Here is a 13,795-nt window from a genome sequence, read left to right on the forward strand (position 1 = left end):
CACACACACAGACACACGCACATACACCACGACCCTCGTTTCGATTCCCCCTCGATGTTAAAATATTTAGTCAAAACTTGACTAAATATAAAAATAGAAGTTAAGTTAACTACAATACAATTTACATAATTAACATGTCAAACAATTAAAAAGACATTTCAAAATGCATTATGAATATCAAGCACCGATGAAATATTATCACAGAATTATTTACTTGTTTCCAAGAGAAACAGCATGTAGCTAGGGAGAGAGAGAGAGAGAGAGAGAGAGAGAGAGAGAGAGAGAGAGAGAGAGAGAGAGAGAGAGAGAGAGAGAGAGAGAGAGAGAGAGAGAGAGAGAGAGAGAGAGAGTGAGAGAGAAAGAGAAAGAGAGAGGGGGAGAGAGAGAGAAAGAAAGAGAGAGGGAGAAAGAGAGAGGGAGAAAGAGAGAGGGAGAGAGAGAGAAAGAGAAGGAGGGAGAGAGATAGAGAGGGAGAGAGAGAGAGAAAGAGAGGGAGAGACTGAGAGAAAGTTATACAGACACACATAGAGAGAGAGAGAGAGAGAGAGAGAGAGAGAGAGAGAGAGAGAGAGAGAGAGAGAGAGAGACTTAGACTTAGACTTAGAACATTTTATTCACATAAAGGGTAGACATTTTAGGCCATAGGCTTAATCTTACAATGTGCCCTTTACATTCACACAAACACATATTCACGCGTGCGCCCGACTAGAATCATAGAAACATCAAACATACAGTAATAATAAATGAGAAAAGTAGTAGAAAATACATGAATGGAACATCAATAAAGCAATTACAGAATGGAACATTAATTACGCAATCACACTTGCGCATTCACACGCAGACGCACAAGGAGGAACACATATAATACTAATAATAATATACACACAACTAAGGCCATTCAACAAGCACACAGTGAGCCTACCAAGACAGGTAGATTTAGCATTATGTAGGCATGCAGCAGTCAATATTTCAGAGTAATAAAATAATTATAATTAACAAAGCTAGCTACAATACCGGCAGCGTAACTTATGAAGACCTCAGTATGTGTTTCCTGAGGGAGGTTTTGACTGCGTTCAATGAACGGCACGTTTGCACATTCAAAGGAAGAGAGTTCCACAGTGAAGGTCCCACAAAAGCAAAGCTAGTTTTGTATAGATCTATGCGAGTCCTTGGTAATATATATATATAGATTTGTTTGACACATAGCGCTCGGAAGCTTTAGTCAAGAATGCAGTTAGGCATGGTGGGGCCAGCTCATTGAGCGCCTTGTACATTAGAATTAAGATGTTGTAATCAAGCTGCTGTTGAAGTGGAAGAATATTGACTACCTTCAACTTTTCTGACGTGGACAGATAAGGATTGGTTACAATAAGCTTAGCACCTCTTCTGTGCAAGGAGTTTAGTTTTTTCATTATATTTTCACTGGCACCGCACCATACAGGGGAGGCATAATAAATATATGATAGACAGTGTGCCACGTAAAACATTTTCAGTCCCTCCTTGTCTACAAAGGGTTTTAGTTTAGATAAGAGAGAGAGAGAGAACTTGAACTTGAACTTGAACTTGAACTTTATTACAGGAAAGATAGCATTAGGTCCGTAGGACCTTTCTTACAGCTAGTCCTGATCTAAGCAAAATGGTTATAATCGAAATGGGAATACATAGGAACAAACTTTTTATGATGAAACGCAGACACACGCAATAATAGTAATATAAGAATAAGATCATTTTTTATCGACATGTGATATACAGATATACAACCATACATTATCAGAACACACACACACACATATATATACACGCACACGCACACGCACACACACACACAGAAGATCAACTAACTTATAAGGCAAGCCAACATAACACGACACACTAACCAAATAAAGGATCAGGTAGCAAAGTTTAAAAAAAAAATAAAAAAATAAAAAACAACGTTCATGACCTAATATATACCATCTTAGATTATGAAGGAATCACCATGCCAATATAAAATGCAGTAATACTATCTTAGATACTAGAAGGAGTAATACACGAGAATGTATTCTTATCACACCAAGTTGACGCAAGACACATACATGCACATTTTCAGAAGGATAAAAGGCACACATACGTTTGAGCAACCAGGCACATTACATTAAAGTGATGTTTGAATGTATTTTTGCAGATGTGTTTTGAATGTTTTAAGGTTACTGGTCGATTTTAAGCATGTAGGTAGGGAGTTCCAGACATAAGCTCCCGAGTATGAAAGACTAGTTTTAAATATGTCAATGCGTGGCTTCGGGCAGGCCAGATTATGCTTGAAAGTGGAATACCGAGAAGGTGTTGATTGAAACAAGTGAGTTAGATATTCGGGTGCTTGGTCATGTAGGATCTTGTGCATGAAAACTGATTTATTAAATAAAAGCTGTTGTTTAAGTTGAGGTATATTGAGGGCTGTCAGTTTTGCGTCAGTAGTTAGTGATGGGTCAGGCAGAATGAGTTTAGCTGACCTACGATGACGAGAATTTATAGTTTTGAATAATGCATCACTACAGCCATCCCAGATGACAGAGGCATAATCAATGTGAGGTTTGATGTGGGCGTTGTAGAACATTTTTCGGGCGTCTAAAGTTATGACTGACTGAAGTTTTGAAAGTAGGAATAAATTTCTTGAAACGCGTTTACACAGATGTTCAATGTGGGAATGCCACCTAAGCTTATCATCGATAATCACGCCTAGCAGTTTGTGTTCGCTAACCTTTTCTATTGAGTTTCCGTTGATGGTGAGATCTAGTGAGAGGGGGGACAACTGATGCTTCTGGCGCGTTGTAATTACCATTGATTTAGATTTCAGAGGGTTTAGGACCATGTTGTTTTCAGAGCACCATTGTGAGATGTCTCTAAGGGTGTGCTGAAGAGATTGTTGAATATTTTCAAGACGTCTATTTTGTGTCCGTAGTGTTGTGTCATCAGCGAGCATGTGGCATTCTACTGAGTTGTCAGAGAAGTGAAGTGGAAGGTCATTAACGTAAATACAGAAAAGAATAGGACCTAAGACAGAGCCCTGGGGTACTCCATATAACACGGACTCCTCTCTTGAGTACGCACCATGTACATAGACTTGTTGCGATCGGTTTTCAAGGAAAGACTGAAAGAAAGACAGAGAGTCAGATCCATTGAGATATAGTGATAATTTGTTGAGGAGAATTTTATGATCAACGAGGTCAAAGGCCTTAGAAAAATCTAAGTATACGACCCCAGAGAGCTGGGAGGAATTTATGGCTGACAGACATTTGTCTGTCAAAAGCGAGAGCGCAGTAGAACATGAGTGGTTACTGCGGAAACCAGACTGCAAGGGGTGGAAAAGGGCCAAACGGTCCATGTATTTTGTGAGATTAATGTGAATATGTCTTTCAAGAAGCTTTGATAGTACTGAGAGTAAGGAAATAGGGCGGTAGTTGCTAATATCAGAAGTGTTTTTGGATTTGGGGAGAGGAATAACTTTAGCTTTCTTTAGTGCTTGCGGAAAGGTGTTGCGCTGTATGCAGAGATTAAAGATATATGTGAGAGAGTCAACTGTGTAAGGAAGGGAGAGTTTTAATAAGTGGTTGCTGATTTCATCAGGTCCTGAAGATTTTTTGTTCTGAAGTTGTGAAATCAGTCGTCCTAATTCGTGCACTGCAATGGGTGGGATTTGAAAGGGTGCTTTATTCGCCGTCTTTTGTTTGCAGTAGAGGGATAGATTGTCAGAGTTGTTGGGAGAGGCATTGTCAGGGTTGCTAAGAGAGGTAGCTACAGACGAAAAGTGAGAGTTAAAGATGTCTGGCGTTAAGTGACGGGGGATCTGGGTGGAGTTAGAGGTGGAACCTCTGATGAGTGAATTTAGTGCACGCCAGATCTGCGAGATATCCCGGTTATTCTCAACGAGTTTATTAAAGTAAGCTTTCTTTGAGTCACGAACCATGTTTTTTAACCTATTTCTAGCTGTTTTATAATCTTGGAACTGTTTAGCTTTTTTTAACAGGTCACGCTGATCCATGGCTTCAGTTATTTTATTGGACATCCAGGGTGGAAGTTTAGGATGTTTTACTCTCATTTTCTTTATAGGTGCGTGCTTGTTTATTATAGGTAGTAGGGTGTCATACCAACATTCTAATGCTTGATCAGGGACCGTGTGGTTGAAAACTTGGTCAAATCGTGCTACGTTGAGATCGGACAGGAAGGAATCACGATCAAAATTTTTAAAGGATCGAAAAGATATGACTGTGTGACCTTTATGATTTGATTTTGGCATTTTAGTGGTTTTAGTACAGAATATTGGAGAATGATCACTAATGCTAAGATCTGCGAGTGAAGCATTTAGTACTGAGGAGTGGTTGTTTGAGTAGATGTGATCAAGCAAAGTAGATGAAGTTTCTGTGACTCTAGTAGGTAAAGTTATAAGCTGCTTGAAACCTAGTGATGATACAATCCCATCCCATCGAGGCTGAGGTTTTAATAAGTCAATATTAAAGTCCCCGAGTAACAGGATGTCTGCGTGAGGTTTACATTTATACACTGTATCTATCATCTCGATAAGGTCATCGTACCAGTCACCAATGGCAGAAGGGTTTCTGTAAAGAAAACAAACAAGAGTAGAAGGGGCTGTTTCCTTTAGTTTAAACTCTAGCCACATGCATTCAATGTCTTTGTGTTCTAAGTCAGGTCTTCTACGCGTGTATTGAACAATGGAAGAGTGGATGTAAGCAGCGATGCCATTTTCACCCGTACGACGGGAATCACGACGTATGACGTCATACTCAGGGATACGGATGCGGGTATCGGGGATGCTGTCGTGTAAGCGTGATTCGGTGATGCCGTATAAGTGGTACACGGGGGTTGCGCTGTGTAGAAAATTGCATATGTCTTGTACTTTGGCATCTAGATGGTAAACATTTAAATGACCAACATGCAGCATTATCAAACACAAGAAGAAGGAATACACGAAAACTTCAAACAAAGAATTAAAGCAAATAAGCAAGAACAACTCAAGAAATACGGCAGCAGCTAATTAAAATCACTAGCAATGGCTGTCGGTAAAAACATAATAAAACATTCAGCGTGCAAGTGTAACTAATAAAGGCACTTTGATCGCTATGGTCACACGGTCACACGGGTCCGACCAAGTCAATTAAAACACAATGGTCACTCAAAGTCAGTGGGTCCGATCAAGTCAAAATAAAACACAATGGTTACCATCAGTGTTCACGAGGAGAACTGAATTACCATGTAATATAGTCCATTGTGGAGTTCAAAATAGATACCGGTAAGCACATGAGGCAGACGAGCAATATCCTTAAAATAAGTTCACTCCAGAAATTAAACTTGCGATTTTCACGAAGGAAGACAATTTAGTCACTAGGAATTACGCACGGCCAAGGTACGTACGAACAGACACACATTCATGATGAACTGCTATTTCGTAAACACTCATACATAGACACACACAAACACACACACACGCACACACATACACGCACACACACCCACAATTAACATAACGCTTGTGCCCTCAGTAAGGACATCAGCATGGGAAGGAGAGCGGGACCATTGAATGACGGATGGGGAGGAGTGGGGTAATAATCTCTTCTGGGTGGAGACTGGGCAATGGGGTAACCAGCAGAGATCGGCCAATCAGGCTGATTGCGGGCGGACTGGAGACGGTCACGTGGATTGGAAGAGCCCCGCTGTGGCGATGGCTGGAGGCGGTTGACCTGATTGGGGCGAGAGGACCAGGTAGAGTGGTTACCGGGGAGGATATGGTCACGTAGGTAGGGAGGGTTGACCTGAGTGGGGCGAGAAGACCAGGCAGAGTGGTTGCCGGGGAGGAGATGGTCACGTGGGTTGGGAGGGTTGACCTGGTTGGGGTGAGAGGACCAGGCCGAGCGGTCTCTGGGAGGACCGGCTGACCGGCCAGGCGAGTCTGTACTGCCCAGCGGGACACTTGTTGGGGTGGGGAGTAGAGGGTTACCACGCTTGGGACGGCTATCGTGTACTGCTTGAGCATAGGAAGGTCGGACTGGGGAGTTGTTGTTATGGAGACCGGAGGGCTGGCCAGACCTGTCATTACGGTCGGTGGTGTGAGGAGAAGGAATAGCAGCCTGGATGTTCATGGTCAACTTTGCCAGACCATGGGGAGTACTGGGGTGAAGATTGTCGTGGTACAACGCCTTTTTAGGCAGGTCCTTGGCAGTGCGGAAGGTGCAGGTGTTGTCGATGAGATCAACGCCCTCACTCTCACACATCTCCGCAAGATGCATGTTGGATTCGACCACTGTTTTGCACAGGGAATCACTCTTGCGGAGAGGGGGGAGAATGGAGGAAAAGGCTAGGCGGGCGTTGGGAAAAACTTTTCTAAGCCACTTTTTTAGTTCCAACCACCTGCTGCCGGTGACAACGTCGGTGAGGCAGGTGTTCACGCCTACGTGGACTACGATCTGCTGCACTTCTTTGTTGACTGGGATGTAGCGCAGCCAGTGCAGCAGATCGTCGACCGTGATGCCCGACACGCTGATCTTCTGGCCCTGGTTGTATGGGAACACTAGGTCAGGCCGAATGAAGCGGTACACTGAGTCTCCTAGCAGGACATGGGTTTTTCCGGTCTGAACCCGCGCGTCAGACAGCTCAGTACGGGGGTCACGGGTGGAGCTGGCTTCACTTGGGTTATCTGTTGGGCTTTGAGGGGAATGATTTGCGGGTGATGAGAGAGAGTGCCTAGAGTGCGCATGGGGTGAGAGAGGTTGGGCTGGGGGCAGTGGGGGTGAGTTCAAGAGTGGGGGATGGGCGGTCTGACTGGCCACTGTGTTCCCTTGTTTAGCAGCACCAGCAGTTGACTTGTTGAGTTTCTTATGCAGATCAGAGATCTGCGACTGTAAGTCTTTGTTTTTTGACTTCAGGCTTTTGTTGTCACTTTCGACTGCCTCGACCCTACTGGTTAGGGACCGGACAGTTTCCTCGAGCTTGGTGCATTTTGTCTTGAAGTGAAGTTTTAAAGAATTGGTCACTTGGGCTTTCGCGTCCCCCAGCAGGCCAACGATAGTGTTGTTAGACTGTGCTTGGTGAGCTTGCAGACTGCCGACGCTGCGGTGTAGGGTCTTTAGGCCCTGCTTGGCCTGGGACAGCGTCAGCGGACTGGAACGTGGCGCGGCTCTGACAGCGCGGCGATGTTTGCGACGAGCGGGAGAAGGGGCGTAGGCATGACCGGACTCGAGGTCAGACCACTCCTCGTCGTCACCGCTACACTCCGAGTCACGGGCAGGAGGATCAGTGACGTCACTGACTGGCAGGGGGGAGAGGGAGCCAGCAGATGAGGAGGCAGGGGCACTAGCGGTGGGAGCGAGTGTGGAAGTAGTAGTGATGTTGGGAGGGGTGTGTGTGGAAGTAGTAGCGACGTGGGTGGCTGGGGTAAGGATGATGGTGGTAGATATGGGGGGCAAGGATAGAGTGACAGTAGGGGGCGTGAAAGATGATGGGGTGGTTGAGGCAGGTGGGGAAGATGGGGTGGGAGAGATAGGACTGGGTTGCACCGTGCTATCTAACTCCCGATCTGTGCTGATAGGCGCAGAGCCGTAAATCTGGACAGGCAGGGGAGGCGTGTCAGGGCTGACCGGCACTTCCTGCTCAGTGGCTCTGGAACGCAGGCGCTCAGAGCGACGACTCATGGAGTCCGAAGGAGGTTTAGCTGACGTAGATTTGGGAGCCGGAAGTGCCAGCATGAACGACGAGCGACGGGTGTCGTCGGATGAGAGCTCAGTTGGTGCAGATGGGGGCGGGGCCAGAAGCGCTGTTAGTGTGGATGGTTGTCTGAGCAGCGGGTTGTCGGTGGTGCTGTCGAACAGGGCGCTGAGGCAGGCGATCATTGCGTCGTATTCCTGACGCTTCCACGTCTGACACTGCTTGCCTTGTACCATGACGGTGCCCGTGGTATAGTACAGCGTGATAGTGATGCATTTCTTCACCTTTTTGCCGTTATCATCCAGTTCTCTGCGTAGTTGGATGATAGAGGTAAAGAGCTGTTGAGGTAGTTGGGTGGGGATGTTGTCGATGTTAGAGAATGTTTCATGCGAGACGTCAAGCTCTTGTACCGTCAGTCTGCCATCCAGCCGTATCTGCTGTCGATCGAGCCAGGTGACAGTGTCCCCGTGGATGGTCCGATCAACAGCGTATCGCCTGTACAGGAGGCAGCGCGTGGTGGGGACCAGGTCACTGGGGACCCAGAATGAGAGCTGCTTGGGGTCGAGTTTTACGTCGAGCAGCGGGTCCCACTTAAACGTGAGGGTGTTCAAGTCCATTGTGAGTTCTGCCCTCTTTGTGTTTTGTCAGAGGAGGCCGAGTTGTTGATGTTGTAGGCTGAGGATGTAGAAGTAGCACACTAGACGCACGCACACATGGCCTTGTGCGTTGGAGGAAAAGTTACGTCATTGTAGAGTCTGGCCAGATTGCCGACTGATGACGTAGAGGATATCGGCTGGGACCGCAGGGCTGGCTGCCCAGCGATCAGTAATCACGCCCAGCTGGGGAGATGATCACTGGAGCATGACGACACTGAGCACGAAAAATCCCCTCCTCAGAGGAAGTAAGAACCTGGCTGACCACAGAGCACACCACAAGTCAGTTGCGTCATGCTGACACACACACTGGGCAGACTGTCTAGACCCGAGGAAAGCTGGAAAGAGAGAGAGAGAGAGAGAGAGAGAGAGAGAGAGAGAGAGAGAGAGAGAGAGGAGAGAGAGAGAGAGAGAGAGAGAGAGAGAGAGAGAGAGAGAGAGAGAGAGAGAGAGAGAGAGATCGACTCGTTTGACTTTTGCGTATCTTCACGAGAAAAGAGCACAAGAAGGACGAGTAGAAGAAACCAGCGCGCATTTCGTCTATACATCCGTCTCTCTTCCGTTGTTCTTGTACTGTGAAGAAAGAGGGGGAGAAGCAAGAAACAGGGCTAGGAAGAAGTGGATACAGTTAAAGAGACACATGCAGTCCTTGCCGTGATAACGATTCGGCACACCATTCTCAGATCTGGCCAGTTTGTGTGTGTGTGTGTATGTGTGTGTGTGTGTGTGTGTGTGTGTGGTGTTTTTGTGGGTTTTTACACCCCCGGTATTTACACCCCCGGTATAGGGGTGTGTATAGGTTTCGGTCGATGTGTTTGTGTGTTTGTGTGTTTGTGTTCGCATATAGATCTCAAGAATGAACGGACCGATCGTCACCAAACTTGGTGAACAGGTTCTATACATTCCTGAGACGGTCCTTTCAAAAATTGGGACAAGTCAAACACACGGTTAGGGAGTTATTGGTGGATTAAGATTCTACAAGGACTTATAGAGAAACATATTCATGGTCAAAGGGAAATAACCTTCTCAGTTGGTGGCAGTGAGAATGGGTGCAGTGAGAATGGTTATTTCCCTTTGACCAACGGGGGTGTTTTTCCTACCTCGAAGGAATTAGTCAAGTTTTGACTAAATGTTTTAACGTAGAAGGGGGAATCGAGACGAGGGTCGTGGTGTATGTGCGTGTGTGTGTGTGTGTGTGTGTGTGTGTGTGTGTGTGTGTGTGTGTGTGTGTGTGTGTAGAGCGATTCAGACTAAACTACTGGACCGATCTTTATGAAATTTGACATGAGAGTTCCTGGGTATGAAATCCCCGAACGTTTTTTTCATTTTTTTGATAAATGTCTTTGATGACGTCATATCCGGCTTTTCGTGAAAGTTGAGGCGGCACTGTCACGCCCTCATTTTTCAACCAAATTGGTTGAAAGTTTGGTCAAGTAATCTTCGACGAAGCCCGGACTTCGGTATTGCATTTCAGCTTGGTGGCTTAAAAATTAATTAATGACTTTGGTCATTAAAAATCTGAAAATTGTAAAAAAAAATAAAAATTTATAAAACGATCCAAATTTACGTTCATCTTATTCTCCATCATTTGCTGATTCCAAAACCATATAAATATGTTATATTTGGATTAAAAACAAGCTCTGAAAATTAAATATATAAAAATTATTATCAAAATTAAATTGTCCAAATCAATTTAAAAACACTTTCATCTTATTCCTTGTCGGTTCCTGATTCCAAAAACATATAGATATGATATGTTTGGATTAAAAACACGCTCAGAAAGTTAAAACAAAGAGAGGTACAGAAAAGCGTGCTATCCTTCTTAGCGCAACTACTACCCCGCTCTTCTTGTCAATTTCACTGCCTTTGCCATTAGCGGTGGACTGACGATGCTACGAGTATACGGTCTTGCTGAAAAATGGCATTGCGTTCAGTTTCATTCGACAGCTACTTGACTAAATGTTGTCTTTTCGCCTTACGCGACTTGTTTTTTTTTTACATAGTATCAGGCCATCCTTCCATCTGTCCGCAGATAAACTGAAAAGGTACACCCACACCCTCGCTATGCAGATGTATGGGGGTGTAGAAGAATAAGAGGTACATCCACTAATTTCCTTAAAGATGTTGGGGCCTGCAATCGAATGGTACACGAGAAGGAAACTTTGCCCCCCCCCCTCCCCCCCCCCCCCTCCCCCTCCCCCCCCCCAAAAAAAAAAACCCACTCTTGTTGCACAGATGTATGGGCGTGCATTCAACTTCTTCACGACTGTAACCGCAACCCACCCCCTCCCGCATACTATTTCAAAATGTATACAAGATAAAGTAAATAAATATATAAACAAATAAATATTAAAAAAATAAAAAGTAATGAATTAACCAACAGATAGATACAGAAATAGTTAAAGAAAAAGATAAATCATTTAATAAATAAATACATAATTTACTTGAATAAACTAACATCAAATCAATTCACGCACATGTTAAAGTGAACTTAGAGGACGGTACACATAAGCTTTCATCACGAGACAGCCGTTTACTGCAACCACAAGTAAATGATAACTACTTGTAGTTTAATCCACTTGTGCTGCAACTTAAATACAATACAATACAATACAATACAATAACTTTATTAATCTCTAAAAGAGAAATTGCATTGCTGAGCGTTTGTGTCCGTAATAATAACATACATACAACATTCAAAATAAACATTTGTTCTTTGTCCTGAGAAAATACAGCACATTGGTTATCACATAAGAAAGTATATTAAAAATAAATTAACATTAAACATAAATTAAAGGTTCAGTCCTTCCCGTGTAAACGATCCGGTGTAACACGACATATTTACTCCACGAAAAATTTACTCCGGAGTAAAAATTTCGTACGAAATTCTTACTCCGAGTACACCTTTCGTACGAGAAAAGAACTCCCCAAGGTACGAAAAAATTACTCCCTCCACAAAATGTTGACTCCCCAATTTGTTTACTTCCAGTAAAAATCTCGTACGCGAAAATGGGATGGGGGCGAAGGGATAATGTCAATATGTGATCTCGCGCAAACAAATGTCGCGCTACCCTCCCTCCACCCATTCCGTGTTACACCGGCTCAACGAGGCATTAATCCCTCCACTTGGTCATATCGAAATAAAATCATGATTTTGTTTCTTAAAGAGCTACTAGTGGCTATTAAAAACATTAATTGATAAAAAAAAAACATTCCACCTCCTTACGAGAAGTAGTGATGATGTTGATGTTGTTTTCTCCAAATGGATGGATGGTCTCACACCTCGTGCCGGGGCGGGTGTAAAATTTAGGACGGGTTTCAGGGAAAAGATTGAACTTCGCTTAGACACAAAACCTAATTATAGCTTTTCAATGGTGCATCTCAGTATTTACAAGAAAATTTGCTGATTCAAATCAGCAGGTTCCCAGACGTTCCTTCATGTAATTTTTAGGTGAATGGTCAAAGTGGTTTCTTTAAAAAACAGTCATGGCAGGGTGTTTGTGTGTGACACTTGTCCGAGTGCTAGCGTGAAATAGTGAAATGGTTAATAATAACGCAAGTTATTTGAAGGAAAAAATCTTGTTTTGTTCCCGATCAATATTATGCAAGCGAGGGTTTTGTTTATGGTAAATATGTTCTGAAATGGACTACATGTATATATAGATATATATATTATGCACACACTCAGTCATCTTGCACAACAATGCAACACATGGATAGGATTAATGGAATGACATGTATTTGTCAACAACGAATCATGGGATAGAAAACTACAAAATGTGAAAGAAAGTACATTTAAACAATAAATGTAATACTGATTGTTAAACAAATGTAACATCGTTAATTGAACACCATTGTGATAATAGCACCAGTAACAAGATATTGGCAAGTGCAATGATGGTAGTATTGTAATTACATTTATTTGTCAACAACAAATCAGGAGATAGAAAATTCAAAACGGGAAAGAAAATGTTTATGTTAACAAAATCCTGAAATCAATTTTAAGTAAGATATTGCCGTCAACATGGAAAAATTGCGCGAGTGTCAATTGGTACAGTAAAACTAAACGTTTCATTGGACATTAGCGCAATTTTTTCATGCCGACGACGATATGTAGATTGTTTTATGTCACACCCACAGCTTATAATAGTTTGGTTTGATCGAGAAATGTTTGAGTTATGAAAATAATTATGTTTATTTGTCAACAACAAATGACGAGATACAAAAATTAAAAATAGGAAAGAAAAATGTGTTATGTTAACAAAATCCTGAAATCAATTTTAAATAAAATATTGTCGTCAACATGGGAAAATTGCGTTAGTGTCAATTGGTACAGTAAAGGTAAACAACATTTCACTTGACATTAGCGCAATTTTGCCATGGCGACGACGATATGTACATTGTTTTATGTCACACTCACAGCTTAAAAATAGTTTGGATTGACCAAGAAATGTTTGAGTTATGAAATAATTATATTTATTTGTCAACAACAAATGACGAGATAGAAAAATAAAAAATGGGAAAGAAAATGTGTTATGTTACACAGCTTAAAAATAGTTTGGATTTGATCGATAAATGTTTGAGTTAGGAAAATAGCAACTGCCTGGATTGTAAAAAGAAGTCTAGAAAATGGAGTTTTGGTGCATTAGTGAAAAACATAATTGGCATAATTATACATTGTTAATGTTAATTGAACATGATTCAGATATCATCAGCAACATGATTCAGATATCATCAGCAGCAAGTTATTGGCAAGTGAAACTGTAAACAAATGTTAAAGACAGTGGGTTTGAGAAACAGTAAAATATAGTTTGTACATGTAGTAAGAACACCTAAAACTTATCTCGGAAAGACAAAAAAAACTGCGTTGCGATCAAAAATATTGCGTGGCCCACATGGGGGTCGAACCCACGACCTCCGCGTTATCAGCACGGCGCTCTAACCAGAGATATGTATGCTCTAACCAACTGAGCTAATGGGCCAAGGGAAAGAACCGTTGTGTTCCCATATTGCATGGCGTTGAAGCGAGTTACTTCCCTTACACACCGGAAGCTAGATGGTTTGCGATTGATGTCGCTCTAGAACTGTTTTTGGTCGTATTTTTAGCGTGTGAGATCTGAGATAGTTTTTATTTTTATTATATAACCTATTATAGTGTAATTTTGCATCATACTGTAACAGTTTCAAGAAAGAATGAAAAAAAATTGAAATACATTGCTGCAAACAACTAAGTTTGCCGAAAATTAGTTCCGGAATGTCACCGTTCACACAGGCAAATGCCTCCGCATAGGAATAAAGTGCACCCCAGTGGCAGTTTTGAATATCATTTGGTTTCTTGCATTTCCGTTTGTCTTTTTCTCTTTTTACATTTAGTCAAGTTTTGACTAAATGTTTTAACATAGAGGGGGAATCGAGACGAGGGTCGTGGTGTATGTGTGTGTGTATGTGTG

At 42.7% G+C, this 13,795-nt stretch overlaps 1 non-coding gene across 1 annotated transcript; it reads right to left on the reverse strand.

Moving 5' to 3' along the window:
- Positions 1-13,232: 13,232 nt before the first annotated feature.
- Trnai-gau (transfer RNA isoleucine (anticodon GAU)) lies at positions 13,233-13,327 on the reverse strand. Its single transcript has one exon. It is a non-coding gene; the product is annotated as a tRNA-Ile (tRNA).
- Between the last annotated feature and the right edge of the window lie 468 nt (positions 13,328-13,795).

Source organism: Littorina saxatilis, linkage group LG7, assembly GCF_037325665.1.
Source record: "Littorina saxatilis isolate snail1 linkage group LG7, US_GU_Lsax_2.0, whole genome shotgun sequence".
Lineage (NCBI taxonomy): Eukaryota > Metazoa > Mollusca > Gastropoda > Littorinimorpha > Littorinidae > Littorina > Littorina saxatilis.